This window comes from Symphalangus syndactylus, chromosome 17, assembly GCF_028878055.3.
Source record: "Symphalangus syndactylus isolate Jambi chromosome 17, NHGRI_mSymSyn1-v2.1_pri, whole genome shotgun sequence".
NCBI lineage: Eukaryota > Metazoa > Chordata > Mammalia > Primates > Hylobatidae > Symphalangus > Symphalangus syndactylus.
The window spans coordinates 20,650,208-20,672,130 of record NC_072439.2 but is presented as its reverse complement, the minus strand read 5'-3'; the positions used below and the strand labels follow the sequence as shown (position 1 = coordinate 20,672,130).

The 21,923-nt window shown below is 44.7% G+C and overlaps 1 pseudogene; it reads left to right on the top strand.

The window, feature by feature from the left end:
- The first annotated feature begins 15,511 nt into the window (after positions 1-15,511).
- LOC129466792 (heterogeneous nuclear ribonucleoprotein A1-like) lies at positions 15,512-16,278 on the top strand (annotated as a pseudogene).
- The last annotated feature ends 5,645 nt before the right edge of the window (positions 16,279-21,923 follow it).

Genomic DNA, 21,923 nt, shown 5'->3' with positions numbered 1-21,923 from the left:
TCTGTCTCAAAAAAAAAAAAATTTATACATACGTCCCCTTAACTTACACATACCCGTCCCAATTCTGCCCTGTTAATTTATACGTGCACTTCCTTATTCATTCTTCTTTAGTCTTTCTCTTTATACCTTATAATCTAGGATAGCACAGAGACAAAACTAATGACCTAGGCCACAAGAAGGGATTTTTTTTTTAGCAAGATGAATGCTTTCCATTAAAAAAAATCAATGCCTTTTTTTGGCAAAAGGAATGCTAATTTGCAAGGCACCTCGGAGCCTGTTTTTAGGCTTGGCTTTTGGAAAAACCATTTGAGCCTACAACACATTCTTAGATGCTCCCCAACCAGGAGACGATAATTACCACAGAAGCCACATTCACTCCGCATATTCCTGCTGTTGGATAAATGTATTTTCACAGAATGTTGAGCATGAGTTACTCCTCCCCAGTACTTCCACTCCTGGAAGTTAAACTTCCTCCTTAACCATCTTCATCACCAGGTGGACTGCCAGGACTCTGGCTGGAAAATACCTCCCATGCTGGATGGCCAGGGTGGCACCTTTGCCTATTCCCATAATTATAATAGCTGACACTGATGCAGCACTCACTGTGCACCAGGCACTATCCTAAGAGCTTTCCAGCTAGCTACAGTCCTCACAAAACATCCTGAGTGCCACCATCCCCATTTTTACAGATTTGTAAAACTGAGGCAGAGAAGTGAAGTAGTGTACCCAGTGTCACCCAACTGATTTAACCTCATCCTCCACTTTATCTGGGAAGAAGACACCCTAAGATTTCCAAGGTCTCCTGAATGACATCCACCTTCCATAATTTTTGCCCCCTCTACTTTTAGGATTTGACAAACAGCCAGCATTTTGTTTTCTGTCTCACCCTTCACTTATGCACCTGTTCCCTAACACCACACTCACAACTGCTCAGATCTGCATAAAACCTGGCTTTTATGAAATTCAGTCTCTTTTGGAAGAAAACAGGGCCAGGTTCCCAATCACATAAAAAGTCATTTTTACTCAATTGTCAACTACTTACACAGCCATTCCCTGGCCACAAATGAGGTACGCTAGGGACAGAAAGTGTAATGAGAAGGAAGTAGGAGGAGGGTGACTTCCTGGAATGGTCCCAAAGAGGAGAAGATTTCAAATCCAGAAGCAGTCATGAAACACACCCAGAGTATGGCCTTTGAATAATGAGAGCCCCACCTGTCTCTTTCCATGCCTGGTGGCCTCTATCTTCCTTCTCAGCCTGCCCCTCCTGCCCTTGCTTTCTTAGATCAATACTAACCACCTGGGAGCTGTGGCCAGAGCAGAGCACATAGCACTGAGTGGTCAGGGTGGAGGAGCTAAAAAGGGAGAAGAATGTTTAACTTATGGGCGTCTGACTCACCTAGGTACACATCACCTGGGCAGAAAGTGGATTCGTGAAGACCTGTGTGGGACTCATGGTAATTAATCAAAATGAGTGACTGAGGCAAGGGTCTGAATCAACTGAGGTTTATTAAGCCAGAGCTTGAGGGCACGCCCTGGGAAAACATGAGTCCTAGAAAACCTCTGTGGCTTGCATTCTCTCTGAAGTGGTTTTCAGGAGACCAGGTTTTTTTTTGTTTGGTTTTTTTTTTTTGAGATGGAGTCTCACTCTGTCTCTTAGGCTGGAGTGCAGTGGCATGATCTCGGCTCACTGCAAGCTCCAACTCCCAGGTTCAAGCAATTCTCCTGCCTCAGCCCCCCAAGTAGCTGGGATTACAGGCATGTGCCACAACACCTGGCTAATTTTTGTATTTTTAGTAGAAACAGGGTTTCACCACGTTGGTCAGGCTGGTCTCGAACTCCTCACCTCAAGTGATCCACCCACTTTGGCCTCCCAAAGTGCTGGGATTACAAGCATGAGCCACTGCACCCGGCCGAGGCCAGGTGTTTATACATTTCCTTAAAGTGGGGAAGGCAGATAGGAAGAGGTGGGGTAGGCAGAAGAATGATTAATCTTGCCTTTGTTCTGTACCTGGAAAGATAAGTATTATCAGTCTGAAATATAACAGGCTTTATTCTTAGGAACTAGACTTAGATTGCAGAACTAAAGTTACAATCGACATGTTCTTGTTTTATGGGAGAATATACATCTTAAAAGGTTTTGAAGCTGGGCGTGCTGGCTCACGCCTATAATCTCAGCACTTTGGGAGGCTGAGGCATGCAGATCACAAGGTCAGGAGATCGAGACCATCCTGGCTAACATGGGAAACCCCATCTCTACTAAAAATACAAAAAAAAGGAAAAATAGCCGGGCATGGTGGCAGGGGCCTGTAGTCCCAGCTACTCAGGAGGCTGAGGCAGGAGAATGGCGTGAACCTGGGAGGCAGAGCTTGCAGTGAGCCGAGACCACACCACTGCACTCCAGCCTGGGCAACAGAGCGAGACTCCATCTCAAAAAAATAAAAAATAAAAAGGTTTTGAGGTCATCAAAGAACAATTTGTGAGGGCAGTTATCCAGAGATGCCTGAGGCCTTTTCACCTTCCCATGGAGGTCTGACTAATGTACAATGCCTTGACACAAGGTCGTGTAGTAATAGCTATTCATTTTAGGAAATGATCATGGTGTTGCATGACTCAGTCTCCAGGTTGAACTTCCCTTTGGCATAAAGAGTTTGGGGGTTCTGAGATTTTTTTCCCCTTTACATTTACCCCCCTCCCTTTTTTTTTTTTTTGAGACAGAGTCTTTCTCTGTCACCCAGGTAGCTGAGCTGGAGTGCAGTGGCACAATCTCAGCTCACTGCAAACTCCACTTCCAAGGCTCAAGCGATCCTCCCACCTCAGCCTCCCAAGTAGCTGTGACTACAGGCACATGCCACCACACCTGGCTACATTTTTTTTGGTTGTTGTTATTGTATTTTTTTGTGGAGACGAGGTTTCACCCTGTTGCCCAAGTTGGTCTTGAACTCCTGAGCTCAAGTAGTCAACCCGCCTTGGCATCCCAAAGTTCAAGGATTACAGGCATAAGCCACTGCACCTGTTCTTCAAAATGAGATTTTGGCTGTATGTTTCGTCTGATCCTACATCACTAGGAAGGTTCATTCTTAGGACATTGTGTTCCATAGAGAAGGGCATGAAGTTCATTAGAAAAAGACCAAAGTCAAAAACAAAGGGAAAGTAATCCTGGAACCCTATTCAAGCTACACAGCTGCCTCTCCAACTAAAGCAATTCTTTAGGCAATCATCACTCTAACCCTTTCAGTTATATGTTGGCTCACTTGTAATATGTGGAGCAGACTATAGGCTAGTTTTTTTTTGTTTGTTTTCTTTTTTTAGAGTCTCTGAAGCATCTTCAAATTCCAGTGGCAGATTCCTCTGGATTGTAGTCTGAATCAGGTGTACAACTGAGCCTTTTCAGTAGTCCACACATCAGCAAGCATGAAGGTTGTTGATATATAATGCCGTGTTTTCTCCAGAAGTTTACTTAAATTGTCTAGCTTCAGGTTGCAGGGCTTTAGGAAAAAGCACTGTTTTAATTTCTAATGATTCCAAGTCAGAAAAACGGAAGAAAATTTTGAAAACGTTAGTTTTGATACACAAAAATGTACCAAAAAGTACAGCGGAGTCACTACATCAAGGCTAGTCCTACACAAATCTTCTCGGATTAACCAAAATTTTCCAGAGGAAATGGTGATTTTTATTGTCTGCTTGACCAGATTGCACAGAGAAAGAGAAGCCAGGAGCCTCACTGGAAATAAATTCTTACCCTTTTGCTAGCTGATCATCTTCCTGGATTCCGTCATGGCCAAAAACAGGTTATGGTTGTACATCGGGTTTTAGTAGCAAGACAGGTTACGGGAGGGAGAAAGGAGAAGGCTCAGCTAACAAAGATGGTCTTGTTATGTAGATGAAACTTCACAGGTAGCAGCTCCCAGAAAGAGTAGATGGTAAATATTTATTTCAGATCTTTAAGGTATCAGGCTCAGTTCATTTTTCCTGGATCCAGACAAGAGAAAGGCTGCCTGTATTAATAGGGATTCTCTACAGATGCCAATTATCTCATGAAAGACAGCTTTGCAGGGCCACTTCTGCTTGCTGGCCCTCCGACAGACATCTCAAAATAGGTCAAAAAATATATTTTGGGTTAAACATCTTATTTCCTTCAGCTGACACATGTTTCTAGAGGTTTAACTTGGTGTTCTGCAGTTGCAGGGGTTTTAGACAATTTTGAGGACGGTTCACCATATGTAGAGCTTCTGCTGGATTTGACCAAGTTGGAAGGTGTTTTGGACACTATGCAGGGTCAACAGTTGGTCAAATCCAAAGGAAGAATGACAAAAATAAAAAACACAACAAGTGATTGCACAAATTACGTACTGTTGAAAACTCTAAGCATAAAGAGAGGTTAGAGCCGGCCGGGCGCAGTGGCTCACGCCTGTAATCCCAGCACTTTGGGAGGCCGAGGCGGGCGGATCACAAGGTGAGGAGATCGAGAGCATCCTGGCTAACACGGTGAAACTCCGTCTCTACTAAAAATGCAAAAAATTAGCCGGGCGTGGTGGCGGGCGCCTGTAGTCCCAGCTACCCGGGAGGCTGAGGCAGGAGAATGGCATGAGCCCGGGAGGCAGAGGTTGCAGTGAGCCGAGATCATGCCACTGTACTCCAACCTGGGCCACAGAGTGAGACTCCATCTCAAAAAAAAAAAAAGAAAAAAAGAGAGAGAAAGGTTAGAGTCAACTAGCAATAAACCTTAACCTGCAGCTATCAAATGCTAAAACAAAACCCCAACCCAGCTCCTTACCTGGGAGGGGACCGAGCTGAAGGCTGCTCTCCATTGGCACAGGAGAAGAAAACTCACCTTCCTTATGGGAAGTGAGCAAAGCTCCAAGAGTAAAGGAGTTTCATGGCAAAACAAAACTCAGATCTCAAACAATCAACTGGGGAGAGCAGGGACCTCAAGACGGAGTAGCATCTGATCCTCAGAAAGTCACAAAATCTCAAAGCTAAAGCTTGATAGTTGGTACCAAGCATAAACAGGAGTATCGCTGCAGGCCTAAAGGGCTAATTAGCTCCACTCAGAGGGTTCCTTCATGGTCACCAAAATGTTAACCAAAATGAGTGACTGGGGCAAGTGTCTGAGTCCATTTATTAAACCAGAGCTTGAGGGCACGCCCTGGAAAAACATAAGTCATAAAAACGCTCCATAGCTTGTCTCATCTTTGAAGAGATTTTCAGGAGGCCTGATACTTATACATCTGCTTAAAGTGGAGAAGGGAGATAGGAAGAGACAAGTAGAGGGAAGAATAATTGGTCTCATCTAGTCTTTCTTCTGTACTTGGAAATATAAGCACTATCATTGTGAAATCTAACAGGCTTTAGTTTTAGAAGCTAGATTTAGCTTGCACACCTATCGTTACAATTGCTTTGTCCTTGTTGTTGTTTTTTTTTTTGGTTTTTGTTCTTTGTTTTGAGACAGAGTCTCGCTCAGTCGCCCAGGCTGGAGTGCAGTGCTGCGATCTCGGCTCACTGCAAGCTCCGTCTCCCAGGTTCACGCCATTCTCCTGCCTCAGCCTTCCGAGTAGCTGGGACTACAGGCGCCCACGACTATGCCCAGCTAATTTTTTTGTATTTTTTTAGTAGAGACAGGGTTTCACCACGTTAGCCAGGATGGTCTCGATCTTCTGACCTCGTGATACGCCCGTCTCAGCCTCCCAAAGTGCTGGGATTACAGGCATGAGCCACCGCATCCGGCCGCTTTGTCTTTGTTTTATGGAGGATATACATCTTGAAAAGTTCCAATGCCAGTAAAGAACAATCTGTGAGGATAGTCACCCAGAGATGTCCGAGGTCTTTTTGCCTTCCTGTGGGGGTTTGGCTAATGTACAATGCTTTGACACAGGTTGTGTAATAACAGTTGATCATCTGGGGAAAAGATGGTGGAGTCACATGACTCAGCCTCCAGACTGAACTATCCCTTTGGTGTAATGAGTTTGACAGTCCTGAGATTTTTACTTTCCTTTACAGAATTTTAAGAGTCAAGGGGCTGGGTGCGGTGGCTCACATCTGTAATCTCAGCACTTTGGGAGGCCAAGGCGGGTGGATCACGAGGTCAGGAGATCAAGACCATCCTGGCTAACACGGTGAAACCCCATCTCTATTAAAAATACAAAAAATTAGCCAGGCATGGTGGCGGGTGCCTGTAGTCCCAGCTACTCGACAGGCTGAGGCAGGAGAATGGCGTGAACCCGAGAGGCGGAGCTTGCATGAGCCAAGATCACGCCACTGCACTCCAGCCTAGGCGACAGAGCGAGACTCCATCTCAAAAAAAAAAAAGGGCCATACTTCCTCGATGCTGTTCCGCTGAGGTCAAAGGGATGGGTGTGGAAGGCATCACAGCTTTTTCCTATTTAGAAACCCACTGACCCTTCCTTCTCCCCTATTGGGTTACATTCCTCTGTCCACAGATCATGTATTTACTGAGTTGTTTTCCAGGGGAAAAAAAATCTCAGTTGAACTCCTTAAAGCCCCAAGCATTCAATTCAGTTCAAGAGTGTCTCTCATTTTAATGATAACCAGGAACAAATATTTTTTAAAGGCTCTCCAGAAAATGTTGATAAGAGCCTCTGCACAACCCACAGTAGCTTTGGGGAGCACTGAGCTACAAAAGTGATGGGGAAGGAACCTGCTACATGCTGGAACCTTTATATTTCCACCTTATCTAATGCCCCCAATGACGCTTTAAGTAGGCGCTATTATCCCCCTATCCCAAGACATCAATTAACTTGTCCTTTACCTCAGAATTGGTCAAAGGTGGAACCAGGATTCCGACTCACATATTTCTGAATCTAAAGGTCATGTTTCACTGCAGAGCGATTGAGCCTATATGAATTGAAAGAAAGACAGAATAACTGCTTCTAACAAAAAGAACCATACAGTCCTCAATGAAGAGCCAGGGTCCGAAATAAGCCTTAGGACAAAGAACAGCTCGGGAGGCTGAGAAGACAGTTGAAGGTATTGTGGGAAGGAGTGAAAGAATTAGAATAAGTTCAGACATGAAAACATAAAATGGGGATCAAGTCTTTCTACACAGACCAAGGGAGTAGACTGGGGCTGTGTTATGGGGCCTTTGAATGGCAGCCTAAGGAATTGGAACTTCATCCTATGGATGATAGGAGTCACTGGAAAGCTTTGAGAAGCTCAGTAACATGACAAATAGCATTTCCAGGAAGATTACTCTGACAGTGTAACCAAAAACCAGTGTAACGAAAACCAGGTTAGTCGCATGCTGCATGTAGAGTCCCATCAACATGAGTGAGGTCCGATACAAAAAAAAAAAGTGAATTTATTCTAAAGCTAGCTTGGAGGAAGGAGCACAAAGCATTCTGCCTTTAAATGTGCTGCTCCACCTTTGGAGCAGAAAGCAGGCATTTTTAGAAGGTAAAGGATAAAATGAGCAAGAACAAGCGTTCCCCTGCTACTGGGCAGTTATCTACCGGGCAGTTGAGATGGTGCCTTCCTGGACAGAAGTAAGTTGTAAAAATGGCCAAGTGGGCATGCTTCTGACATGTCCCCCTAGTGGGTGTAAGTTCTGAGGTGACCCAGGATGGAAGCTCTGAGGCAACCCTCTGGAGGTGAAAGTTCCATGGCAGGTATTCTCTGGTCCACTAATGGACTGTCAACTCTTGAGAGATTCATCATGGAGCACATAGCTAGAGGAACTTGCCCTGTAGGGAATGTCTGGTGATGGGGGAGGTGGAAGGTTATATATGCATTTCTGAAGGGCTAAGTAGGAAATGGGTAGCCAGGGAAATGAGACAGCAGACAGAGGGAGGAAAAAAATAATTAAACCACCTCTAGAAAAATGGGGGTACTCAGTTACCATTTTCCACTGCCAAGCTTTATTTTTATCTTTATGGGATCTGGGTGCCATATTTGTTCTGAGTACTTTTTGCTGAAAGGGGGTATAGTCATTGAGCATCAGAATGAAACTAATCTACCTGGAGTTGGAAATATTTATGAGTACCCGGACTTATAGATTATATTGGTTGGAGCATTATGGTGTGAGGTCTAGACGGTCTCTGGGAAAGCGTGCCTTGTATTTTTATACACAGGTTATAGTATCAGGAAGCTCCACACCAGAGGGATATACCTATCCCTGCAAGCAGGGCCAATGTTACAAGCAGCTTTTGCTCCTAGGATGGTCCTGACCCAAATCAGGACACTACCCATTGGTCAGTAACTGTGTGGGGTTAGGAGAAATGAAATCATTATTTCTGTTAAAACAATAAAAAAGATTAAGCCACCTCTAGAAAAATAGGGGTACTTGGTTACAACAGTGTTAGGCAAGATAATTTAGAGACACGGTTCTGAACTCTGATGACTTAACAGAATTATCTACAACCTTTTTTCTTTTTCTAAATTTTTCATTTTGAAACAATTTCACACTTCCAAAAATGTTCCAAAAATGGAGTCCCCATATACTTTTCACTCAATTTCCCCAAATATTGTTTTAGATAACCACAGTGCAATCATTAAAATCAAAAGATGGGCCGGGCACAGTAGCACACGTCTGTAGTCTCGGCACTTTGGGAGGCCGAGGTGGGAAGATCACCTGAGGTGGGGAGTTCGAGACCAGCCTGACCAACATGGAGAAACCCCATGTCTACTAAAAATACAAAATTAGCTGGGTGTGGTGGCACATGCCTATAATCCCAGCTACTTGGGAGGTTGAGGCAGGAGAATCACTTGAACCCGGGAGGCAGAGGTTGCAATGAGCCGAGATCATGCCATTACACTCCAGCCTGGGCAACAAGATCAAAACTCTGTCTCAAAAAATAAATTAAATTAAATTTAAATTTAAAAAATAAAATAAATACATTAGTCACTGACATTGTACAATGAATGAATCTGCAGACCTTATTGAAATCTCCTCTATCTCCCCACTAATGTCCTCTTTCTAGACCAGGATCCAATCCAAGATCACACATTGCATCTCATTTTTTATCCTCTCAGTCTCCTTTAAACTGGGACAGTTCCTCAGAATTTCTTTTGCCTTCATGACCTTAACATTTTTGAAGAGTATTGGAGTTATTTTGTAGAATGACCCTCAGTTTGGGCTCTTATTTTTTACTCATGATTAAACTTAGGTTGTACACGTTAGACAAGAACACCACAGAGGTGATGCTGCACCTTCTCCATCCATCATATTAGGATGTTCTAAGATGTCAGTATCTCTGATTACTGGAGACATTAACTTTGAGCACTGGGCTAAAGTTCCCCCACTGTAAAATGGCTATTTTCTTTGGAAGCATTTGTAAGTGACCAATACTTGGGCCACATGATGTACCAATCAGATCAGATTCTCTTAGGGGAACACACAGGCACTGGTAAGTTTTAAATGCCATATAGGTGACTCTAACCAGCAACTACAGCTTACACCATGAAGATTAGAATCCTGGAAATCAGCTAAGAAGCCATTCCTTGGGCCTAACATCCAGTTCCAGACACAATATTTGGCATGGACCCATGATAGGGGAATAGGAGGGCAAAAAAATCTCCTAACTGAGAAAATGATGGGTGAGTAGACTGCTATCCAATAAAAAGAGAATGCAGGGCCAGGTGCGGTGGCTCATGCCTGTAATCCCCGCACTTTGGGAGGTCAAGGTAGGCAAATAACTTGAGCTCAGATGTTCAAGACCAGCCTGGGCAACATGGTGAAACCCCATCTTTACAAAAAAAAAAAAAAAAAAATTGGCCAAGCATGGTAGTACATGGCTGTAGTCCCAGTTACTTGGGAGGCTGGGGTGGGAGGATCATTCAAACCCAGGAGGTTGAGGCTGCAGTGAGCCAAGACTGCGCCACTGTGCTCCAGCCTGGGTGACAGAGAAAGACCCTGTCTCAAAAAAAAGAAAAAAGAGAGAGAGAGAGAGGCAGGACACCAAGAAAAGTGTCCAGCCCTTCTGGACTATTTTCTCTCCAGACCTCAGAGAAACCTGTATTGTAGTGAAAGCACACACCATATAATTTTTTTTTTTTTTTTTTGACACGGAGTCTCTCTGTGTTGCCCAGGCTGGAGTGCAGTGGTGCGATCTTGGCTCACTGCAAGCTCCGCCTACCGGGTTCACACCATTCTCCTGCCTCAGCCTCCCGAGTAGCTGGGACTACAGGCTCCTGCCACCATGCCTGGCCAATTTTTTGTATTTTTAGTAGAGACGGGGTTTCACCATGTTAGCCAGGATGGTCTCGATCTCCTGACCTCATGATCGGTGGGCCTCGGCCTCCCAAAGTGCTGGGATTACAGACATGAGCCAGGGCGCCTGGCCCACACCATATAATTTTACTATCACAAGCCTGACGTGAACTCCTGATTGCCGCTGACGGGAAGGGAATTATGAATTATGTCATGGAAATATATGACCACATATGCCAAGATGCACACTTCTGGGTATAATTGAATGAAAAATTCACAAAATCCACATCGGAGATACATGACCTCCCCTAAACAACCCTGTCCTCGCCACTTGGTCCTTTGTCCTTAATTTCTTTTGAAGTAAGAGAATAAAGACTGTTATAAATTGCATAAAATAGGAAAATGTACACATCTCCTGTCACCCGGCTGTTTAAGCAAGAGGATACTGTGCTTAACTTCCTTAGAGTTATCATCCTGAGGTTTTTATAAGGAGATATCATCAGTCCCCTCCTTAGAGGGGCCATCTGATAACATGCCAAAAAAATGCCACTGTAACCAAAACCCAGAGGCAGGAAGGACCCTGACAAGAGCAATCCCTAAGGTATTCACATGCCTGCCATGGTCTGGTGCTGCTGGTGCAGGAGGAACTGCTGCTGGCAATAGCTGGAAAAAAAGAGAAGGCAGGGTCAAGTGCAGTGTCTGACGCCTATAATCCCAGCACTTTGGGAGGCTGAGGCAGGCGGATCATCTGAGGTCACGAGTTCAAGACCAGCCTGGTCAACATGGTGAAACCCCATCTCTGCTAAAAATACAAAAATTAGCCGGGCATGGTGGCAGGCACCTGTAATCCCAGCTACTTGGGAGGCTGAGGCAGGAGACTCACTTGAACCTGGGAGGCGGAGTTTGCAGTGAGCCAAGATCATGCCACTGCATTCCAGCCTGGGCGATAGAGTGAGACCCTGTCTCAAAAAAAAAAAAAAAAAAAAGAAAAAAAAGAAAGCAGCTCTAACACTCAGGGAGTAGTAAGAAAAGAACTCACTCAACCTTCAATTCTCACACAGCCAGTACCCTTCCAGCCTCTCTATGGGGGTCTCACTGGGAGGGCTGGCACATAATTAAATGCCAATACATGGATGAAATAAGTTACAGAAGGGTGGAATCAACTGGGTCAAAAATGGTTGAAGATTTCACAAAACAGGAAGGATTTGGGTTAGGCCCTGAAAGATTCAGGCTTAGGAAAGCAGACACAAAGAGAAACAGAAGCCAAGGGAACCTAAGTAAAGCATCCAGGACTCCTGGCCGATTTCCTCCTCAGACCTCAGAGGGACCTTTATTGTAGTGAAAACACATGCCTTAGAATTTTACTATCCTAAGCCTGAGATGAGCTCCTAATTGCCACTGACGGGAAGGAAATTATGAATCATGTGATAGAAATACACAACGCATGCAAAGATGCACACTTTGCACCACTCTAGATGCACAAAGATGCACACAGGCCCCAGTGGAGATGCTAGTTTTGAAGAGGGTCCCAGGAATAAGAGTGGGTTTGCAGATGTTATTTTATTTACTCTTCTCACACACGATATGGGGATATTTCACAAGGAGGATACTGATCCTCAGAAAGGGGAAGTAACTTGCCAAGGTTGTTGGTGGATGTGGGATTAGAACCTCAGTAAGTCTAACACCGGAACCCATGCCACCACCACTACCACGGAGAGACATGGACAGGCTATGTGTAGGGAACAGGAAGGAGCAGGGAGAGCTGAAGCAGAAAGAAACCATTTTAAAACAGGGAAGTTAGGTAAGCTTGCTAAACGGGGATCATATGTTGCAGAGAAATGAACACTAGACAGACGTTCAAACTTGATCTGATTACAGAAAAGCCACTGAAGGTTTTGAGAGGGCAGAAGCAGCCAAAGTGAAACCTTGAGCCAAGAACAAAGAAGGTGGTGAAAAGGGGAGTCTGGATTCCTAAGCTAGAGAGATGCTGCCAACAACAGTGACAGGACCACGTGATGCATGGAGCAAGAACTAGTCGGAGAGGCTAAAGCTGTGGGTTTAAATACAAGAAGTCATGCAGTAAGGGCATGGCAGGGTGAGGCAAGTTACATTCTTTCTGTGCAGTTCAGTCTCTCTTCATCTATAATCAGGTGCAGTGAGAATTAATGTCTAAATGACCCTCAACCCTTGCTACTCAAAGTGCGGCCCACCAACCAACAGCAACGACATGTCCAAAAGCTCCTTAGAAATGCAGAATCTCAGACCCCACCAGAAGGATCAGAATCTGTATTTAAACAAGATCTTTGGGGGATCTGTGAGCACATTAAAGATTGTGAAGCAGTTTTCTGAAGTGTCTTCCAGTTCTAAAATGCAATGATTTCACAGTCATCCGAACTCCGTCACCTTACAGGAGAAAGAAGGAAAATAACATTTACCTCCGCCTCATTTGTGACCTTTTCTTAAAACAGCCTCTTAGACTCACCCACATCCAGGTAGAGGATTTAGAAAACACCAGAAAGGCTGTGCTGCCACCTTGTGACCATCATCAGTAAATGCACTTAACTCTTAGCGGTCTCACCAGTCGTGGAGGGGATGGGGCTGGAGCGGGCAGGATGTAGGAGGTGAAGTCCAAGTCACAGATGAGGTAAGAGAACCATAACCGCCCACAAAGACTGGAAGTGACTGTCAGAGAGAGCTCAGCCTGCATCACAGAGCAATGACCCATTGCAAAAAACAGTTTTTATAACAATATGTGATCAGTGAGAAGCGGTTCCAAGCCAAGTTCTGCCCTTGTAACCTTAAAAATCATTGTAATGGGTCTTTTCTTTTCTTTTCTCTTTTTTTTTTTTTTTTCTGGAGACGGAGTCTCGTTCTGTCCCCCAGGCTGGAGTGCAGTGGCGCGATCTTGGCGTGATCTCGGCGTGATCTCTACTCACTGCAACTTCTGCCTCCTGGGTTTAAGCGATTCTCCTGCCTCAGCCACCCGAGTAGCTTGGATTACAGGCGCATTCCACCATGCCTGGCTAATTTTTGTAATTTTAGTAGAGACAGGGTTTCACCATGTTGGCCAGGCTGGTCTTGAACTCCGGACCTCAAATGATCCGCCGCCTCAGCCTTCCAAAATGCTGGGATTACAGGCGTGAGCCACCGCGCCAGGCCACAACATCAGCCTCAGCCTGAATTCTGCCAGTAAACGGGTAATTCCCCAAGGAAACTTACTTTACTGTGACAGTTCTTTCACATCCTGAGCCAAAATATGTGTGATTCGCACTCACCAATCCTTGTCCTGTGTCCTCCATAGGCTGAAATAAGTCTAACACTTCTTTGTACAACCCACCTTCAAATATTGGGTAAAAAAAAAATATGTGCCACCCATCCCAAATTCCCTTGGTGGTTTCCCACGTGGGGTCACGTGAAGTACCACGCCCTCCGGTCCCTTTCCCACGGACGAGTGAAGTGCAGCAACCACAGCAGACGCTCCGAATCCTAGGGGTGTTCCCCAGAGCAACAGAGCCACAGGACCCCCATCCCCATTCTGGCACCTCACCCCCATCTAGAAGCTGAACCTGCTGTCAGCTGATCTGGGGACGCTGACTTTTCCTGCTTCTGCTGCTGCTCAGTCATCCTACACCTGTGCAGGTGTCTACTTTTTATTCAGTTTTATTTTGTAAGAAATATTTATCGGAGCCTGCTGTGTACTGTCACTGGAGAGACAAAGGTGAATCACACCCGGTCCCTGCCTCACAGAGCTCCAGGCTATGGATGAAACCCACTCAAAGTCAGACCATTACCATTCAGTGAGAAACACCGTGACAGATGTCAGCACAGGCTTCTCCGACCCATCTCACCTGTGAAAAATCTCCCACTCTTGGTTTTCTCACCAGGTTCCACGCATACATGGGATCATTTCTGAGCTGAGATTTCGTCATTTCAAGCTCAAAGTGAAAAAGACAATGCAAATGTCCCCCATAGTCCTTTGTGCAGTCACAGCTGAACCCGACATGTCCTCCTGGCTAATCCAGGGTGCTCAGGGCTCCCACTTCACTCTGAGCGTCCTCTCTCCTATTGGAGCTCACATGTCTGCACCTGCAGCAGCCAGGTGGCTGCACACTAACAGAAAATCCACGAAGTCAGGAAACTTGATTTATTCCGGTAACTTTGAGGCCAGTGACTTTGTGACATTGAACTAATCTTATAACTTCCCTGCACTTTAATTTCCATGTCTGTAAAGTGGAGCAGGTGGATTCGGTCACCCTAGGTGCCACTGTATAGTGAGAGCTCCTCAGAGACAGCAGCACACCTGATCTCAGCATCCCCCATCTAGCAAATACCAGGCACACACTAGGTGCTCAAAGCCTCACTGAATGTGTGTGTGTGAATAAATGACTATATGAGAGCTGTGTGGATCATGGACAAAGTCAACAAATATTTTTGAAAGTCTACCAAGTACACTGTAGAATAGGGAAATAAGTAACCCAGGCAGGGTGGTGTTTTCTCCTAACTTCCTCTGACCTCCTTCCTGGGGGAGGGAGGGCCTCTGTACATCAGAGAGACTCTTGACACAGATAATGTTCTCAAGATGCATTATAAGAAGTTGTCATGTTAGCAAGAGGAAAGTCCATTTGTCTTGGGGATGTTTTAATCAATGGAACTGAGGGACCCGAAGCCCCCCCGATGAGACACAGGTTGCAACACCCACCCCAAGTGCATGGAGGGGAAACCAGATGGAGTGAATTGACAGGGAGCAGGACCTGAAAGAACAGGGGGTAAAGAGACCGAGGCACCCGGAGGGAGGTCTGAGGAGGAGCTCCCGGCCCCTGCGGTGGCCTCGGTGTGGACTGATGCAGAACTCAGCAGCCTAAGTACAGTGGCCGCACCAGGCTATATGCATACATGGGATCATTTTTCAGTAAGATTTTCTTTCTGCTAATGGGCTTCACTTTTGCACACTTTCTAACACATCAGGACAAGTTAACAGGTTACAAACCATCATTCCATTCAACAGTCATTTATAGAATACTCCCAAAGTGTCAGGCCCTGTGTAAGTTCAGGCAATACAAAAATGAACACAAACAGCTCCTGTCCTCTAAGATCCCCATCCAATGAGCTCCAGGGGCACCTCTCCTACAACACACCCCTGCTCTGCATGGCCCTCCTCTCTGCCCTCTGTCAACCCAAATCCTCCCCCACCTCCAGCTCAAGTTCCACCCGGCCAAGTCCCTCTCAGTCACCCCGCACTCCTGCCACTTCAAGAGATGACTGCACTCATATCTCTAGGTTTTACGAAGTGGATGTCATCTCCCTGGTTAGACTTGAGCCTCCTGAAGGCAGAGACCATTTTTAGAACAGTATGGAAAAATTGAAGTGACTGAAATCATGACTGACCGAGGCAGTGGCAAGAAAAGGGGCTTTGCCTTTGTAACCTTTGATCACCATGACTCCGTGGGTAAGATTATCATTCAGAAATACTATACAGTGAATGGCCAAAACTGTGAAATTAGAGAAGCCCTATCAAAGCAAGAGATGCCTAGTGCTTCATCCAGCCAAAGAGATCAAAGCAGTTCTGGAAATTTTGGTGGTGGTCATGGAGGTGGTTTTGGTGGGAATGACAACTTTGGTCATGGAGGAAACTTCAGTGGTCATGGTGGCTTTGGTGGCAGCCTTGTTGGTGGTGGATATGGTGGCATTGGGGATGGCTATAACGGATTTGGTAATGATGGAAGCAACTTTGGACATAGTGGAAGCTACAATGATTTTGGCAATTACAACAATTAGTTTTCAAATTTTGGACCCATGAAGAAAGGAAACTTTGGAGGCAGAAGCTCTGGCCCCTATAGTGGTGGAGGCCAATATTTGCCAAACCACGAAATCAAGGTGGCTATGGCGGTTCCAGTAGCAGCAGTAGCTATGACAGTGGCAGAAGATTTTAATTAGGAAACAAAGCTTAGCAGGAGAGGAGAGCCAGAGAAGTGACAGGGAAGCTACAAGTTACAACAGATTTGTGAACTCAGCCAAGCACAGTGGTGGCAGGGCCTAGCTGCTACAAAGAAGACATGTTTTAGACAAATACTCGTGTGTATGGGCAAAAAACTCGTGGACTGTATTTGCAACTAATTGTAAAACAGGTTATTTTAGTCTCTGTTCTGTGGAAAATGTAAAGCATTCCAACAAAGAGTTTTAATGTAGATTTTTTTTTTGCATCAATGCTGTTGATTGCTAAATGTAATAGTCTGATCGTGACACTGAATAAATGTCTTTTTTAAAAAAAAAGAAAAAAAGAAATCTATAAGTGGAAGGGGGTATGAGGGAGCCTCTAGGGTGCTGGGAAGGTTTTGTTTCCTGATCTAGCTACTATTGAACCTGGGTGTGTTCAATTTTTGAAAAGGCAGCAAACAATACATTTATAATCTATGCACTTTTCTATATATAAGTAATGTATCAATTTTTTAAGTATTTTAAAGTATATATTACTTGCCATATTAAGAGAATAAAGGGAAAACTCATGACTATCTCAATAGATGCAGAAAAATCATGTAATAATATTTCCTGAGCTGGGTGTGGGGGCTAATGCCTGTAATTCCAGCATTTGGGGAGGCTGAGGCAGGAGGATTGCTTGAGGCCAAAAGTTTGAGACCAGCCTGGGCAACACAGCAAGACCCTGTCTCTACAAAAAAAACTAGTAACATTTGCCGTCCATTTCTTAAAAATATTACACTAGGATAGAAGAGAACTTCCTTACTCTGCTAAAGCACATCTATCCCCCTAACCCCAAAAGAGAAAGCAAAAAAACAGCAACCAAAAAAAAATCATTGTTAATAGGAAAATGGCAGCATTCTGCTGAAAATCAAGGGTAATCCAAGAGGGCCAAGCACAATGGTTCATGCCTGTAATCCCAACACTTTGGGAGGCTGAGGTGAGCGGATCACTTAAGGTCAGAAGTTCAAGACATGCCTGGCCAACATGGCGAAACCTCATCTCTACTAAAAATACAAAAGTTAAGGCTGGTTGTGATGGCTCACACCTGTAATCCCAGCACTTTGGGAGGCCAAGGTGCGCGGATCACTTGAGGTCAGGAGTTCAAGATCAGCCTGGCCAACATGGTGAAACCCCATCTTTACTAAAAACACAAAAATCAGCCAGGCATAGTGACACCTACCTGTAATCCCAGCTACTCGGGAGGCTGAGACACAAGAATTGCTAGAACCCAGGAGGCAGAGGCTGCAGTGAGCCAAGATTGTGCCACTGTGCTCCAGCCTGGGTGACTGAGTGAGACTCCATCTCAAATAAAAAAAAAATAAACAAACAAACAGAAATTAGCCAGGTGTGGTGGCAGGTGCCTGTAGTCCCAGGTACTCAGGAGGCTGGGGCATGGGAATTGCTTGAACCCAGAAGGCAGAGGTTGCAGTGAGCTGAGATCACACCATTGCACTCCAGCCTGGGCAACAGAGAGACTGTCTCAAAAAAAAAAAAAAAAAAAAAAGAAGAAGAAGAATCCAAGGGGTCGGGCAGGGCAGGCACCTGTAATCTCAGTACTTTGGGAGGGGAAGGCAGGAGAATCACTTGAGGACAAGAGTTCAAGACCAGCCTGGGCAACATAGCAAGATACCAGCTCTACAAAATATATTTTTTAACAAAGAATAATCCAAGGATGCCCAGCATTGTCAATATTGTACTGGGATGGCCTAGCCAACACAGATCAGCTGTCAGTATTTTTTTTTATTATTTTTAGAAACAGGGCCTTGCTCTGTCACCCATGCTGGAATGCACTGGCATGATCATAGCTCACTGTAGCCTTGAACTCCTAGGCTCATGTGATTCTCTCACCTCAGCCTCCCAAATAGCTGGGAGTACAGGCACACGCCACCACACTGAGTTAATTTTTATTTTTGTACAGGTGTAAGCCACCACCCCAGGCCAGCTGTTGTTATTAACAGGTTATTATTATCTGCCCAGAAAACCTAAAAAAAGCCTACAAACAAATTATTAGAAGTTATAAAAGAGTCTAGAAAGATGCCTGGCTTTAAGATCAATATACTATACAAAAATCAATTGCGACCAGGCATGGTGGCTCACGCCTGTAATTCTAGCATTCTGGGAAGCCAAAGTGGGTGGATTACCTGAGCTCAGGAGTTCGAGACCAGCCTGGCCAACATGGTGAAACCCTGTCTCTACTAAAATGCAAAAAATTAGCCAGACATAGTGGCTCGTGCCTGTAGTCCCAGCTACTCGGAAGGCTGAGGCACAAGAATCATTTGAAACCAGAAAGCAGAGGTTGCAGTGAGCCGAGATCACACCACTGCACTCCAGCCTAGGTGACAGAGTGAGACTCTGTCTAAAAATAAATAAATAAATAAATAAATTTCATGTCTATAAGTTAGAAACAAATAGAAAATATAACTTTTAAGAGACACCATTTATAATAACAATAAATACTACAGATTATTTTAGACTAAATATAACAAAAGATGTGCCAAATCCTAATACAGAAAACTTTTTAACTTTATTGAAAAATATTAACGACCTTAAAAAATTGACAGGACAGGCACGGTGGCTCATGCCTGTAATCCCAGCACTTTGGAGGCCGAGGTGGGCGGATCACCTGAGGTCGGGAGTTTGAGACCAGCCTGAACAACATGGAGAAACCCTGTGTCTACTAAAAATACAAAATTGCTGGGCGTGGTGGCGCATGCCTGTAATCCCAGCTACTCGGGAGGCTGAGGCAGGAGAATCACATGAACCCGGGAGGCAGAGGTTGCAGTGAGCCGAGACTGCGCCATTGCACTCCAGCCTGGGCAACAAGAGCGAAACTCTGTCTCAAAAAAAAAAAAAAAAAAAAAAAAATACCATAAGGAATGAAGACAAATAATCTAACAAAGAGTTAGTATATAATATATAAGATATAAAAGAAAGCTTACATATCAAGAAGAAAAAGATAACCCTATAGAACAATAGAACCCCCACCAAAATGGTCATTTTACAAAAGCAGCACAGTCAATGCACGTATGAAAAGAAGCTCAACCTACTTAGTAACCAGGAAAATACAAATTCAGACCATAATGAGATATCATTTCATACCCAACAGAGTGGCAAAAATTTTTAAGAGTGAAAAGTTGAAGGGCATGTATATCAACAAAAATTCTTTACCCACTCACCAGTAATGTATAACTGCTACAATCATTTTGGAAAACAATTTGGCATTTACTCCCAAAGCTGAACAAACCCCACAGCCAGCAATTGTACTCCTGGGTGTATACCTATGAGAAATTCTTACACATATGTACAAGACATGTACAAGAGGACATGCATAAGAATATTCATAGCAGCAATAGCCAGAGTATCCAAAAACTGGGGAAGAAATCCACACATAATTGACAGAGAGTAGATCAATTGTGATACAATAGCACAGTAGGATGTAGTACAACAGAGAAAATGGAAGAACAAAGTCCCACACGGGAACATGGGTGAATGTTAGAAACAAAATGATGAGTTGTTTAAAAGCAAGTTCCAAGCCTGGGCAACATAGCAAGACCTTGTCTCTACTAAAAATTTAAAAAATTAGCGGAGTGTGGTGGCACATGCACGTAGTCCCAGCTACTCGGGAGGCTGAAATGAGAGGATCATTTGAGCCTGGGAGGTCAAGGCTGCGGTGAGCCATGATCCTGTCACTAAGTTCCAGCCTGGGTGATACAGCAAGACCCTGTCTCTAAAAATAACAATAATAAAAATAAAAAGCAAGTTCCAGAAAACTACATATGATACCATTTTTACAGAGCTCAAAACCAGGCAAATCTAAACAATATTTATTGTTTAAATGTATAATACATACATGATCAAAGTATATAAAAATCCAATCCAAGCCAAACTAAATAAAATATTGCCTCCTCATGGGAGGAGGCAAAGGAGTGGATGGGGAAAAGAACACAGGTAAAAAGCAAGTTACTCCTGATGCTCCATTTCTTGGGCTAGGTGATGAGTCCATGGGGTTTGTTAAATCACACTCCACATCCAGTATTTTTGTTACATATAACCCTTTGTATGTAGTAAATATGTCTTGTCCCTGGTATCAGGATTAAGCCATCCATTTGCGACACCTAGGACACCATTTCCTTGTGACTTGTCAATTCCCTGTGAAGGTCATTGATGTCCTCAACCACCTTGGCTAGTGGGATGAAGACAATCTGTGGAAGTATGTCTTGGCCCACCCAGGCCTCAGCTCAGCCTTCTAAAACTAATAGCCCAGCTGGTCAGATGTCAGGAAGAGGTGGGCGAAGCCCACCGATAAAACTCATCTAATAAAACCTCCCTCTATGACCTAAAGCCTCTTGTCATAGGCTCGCTGGTCTCCACCCAGCCCTGCTCCACTTGCTATGACTATTCTAGCTCCCCAACCACCCCTTCCAGAACCTAGATTGGTCATGGAGGTCACAGAGGTCCATGGTAACCGAAACCTCATGCCAGTCCCACTTCTGAAGCCAGGTGCAGGCACCTGTGCTTCAGACCCCACTTGCTCAAGCTACTAACAAAGGTGGGCTCCGTGGCCTTGAGGAGTTAAGCCTGGGTCCTCGCCTGTAAAATGCAAATACAGAAGTGACGACATCTATTTAATAAGGTTGTAGTAAGGATGAATGAGGTAATGCACAGAAAATACCTAACCCACAGTAAAGGTACCCTACGTCGCTGCCTCTAAACCTCACAAGATAGTGGAGAGAATTGAACTGACCTCCCACACATAAATGGCCTGACACAGAGACTCTCCATTCCCTACTTCCCACCCCTAAACACACAAACTCTCTCACACACACACACACACACACACTCATTCACTCAACTTAAAAAGGCATGAAGTTGCAAGGTGAGTGTATCTGCTGCCCCCTTATGGCCAGAGAAAAGAATCACACTGTTCTCCTTTCCTAGGAACCCAGAACCAGAACTCCGGGTGAAAAACAACCACCCCAGCCCTGCCCTTTCCTCTCTCTTCCCTATTTGCCAACTTATCAAAAAAAAAAAAAAAAAAAAACTACTGAGCAGATAAAATAATCTCAGGTCTCCAAATCTCTCAATGAAATTCCCTCAGCAGGGACAGAAATCTGCAGGGGAGGTAAGGAAGACGCTACTTTGAGCAGGTTTCACCTCCTAGAGCTAGTTTCTTCTTTGCAAAATAGAGATAAAAGCTGCCTCACTAAGGTCTTGTGAGGATTAAATGATACCCTGTATGTAAAACACTAGCACAGATACTAGCACAGTGTCTGGCATACATAGTAGATACTCAGTAAGTAATCCCAGATAATAATCACCCTGGTGGGCAAACACAGTAGCTCCCATGTAAAATCCCAGCTACTGGGGAGGCTGAGGCAGGAGGATCAGTTGAGGCCAAAGATTCGAGACCAGACCAGGCAACAAAGTGAGACAGACCCCCATCTCAAAAAAAGGAAAAAAAAAAAAAAGAATTGGCCTGAGGAGACTCTTCTCTAACTCATAAGACCCTTCCTTTTAAAGAGGAGGAAACTGAGGCCCATAAAAAGGGAGAGATTTGGCCAGGGTCTTGGAAATCAGACCCTGATCAGTAGCTGAACCCAGGCTGGAGCTCAAGCCTCCAGAGGAAGGGGAAGGAGAAAAGGAATATTTCAGCTCCCCCAGTTGCTGGACAGGACACTGTCACTTTGCCAGGCTCCTCTTCCTGGGTCCCCACTTCCCTAAACATGCTTGGCCTTCCTCACACCTTCCTCACCTCTGCACTCTCATGGACCACAGGACAATGCAC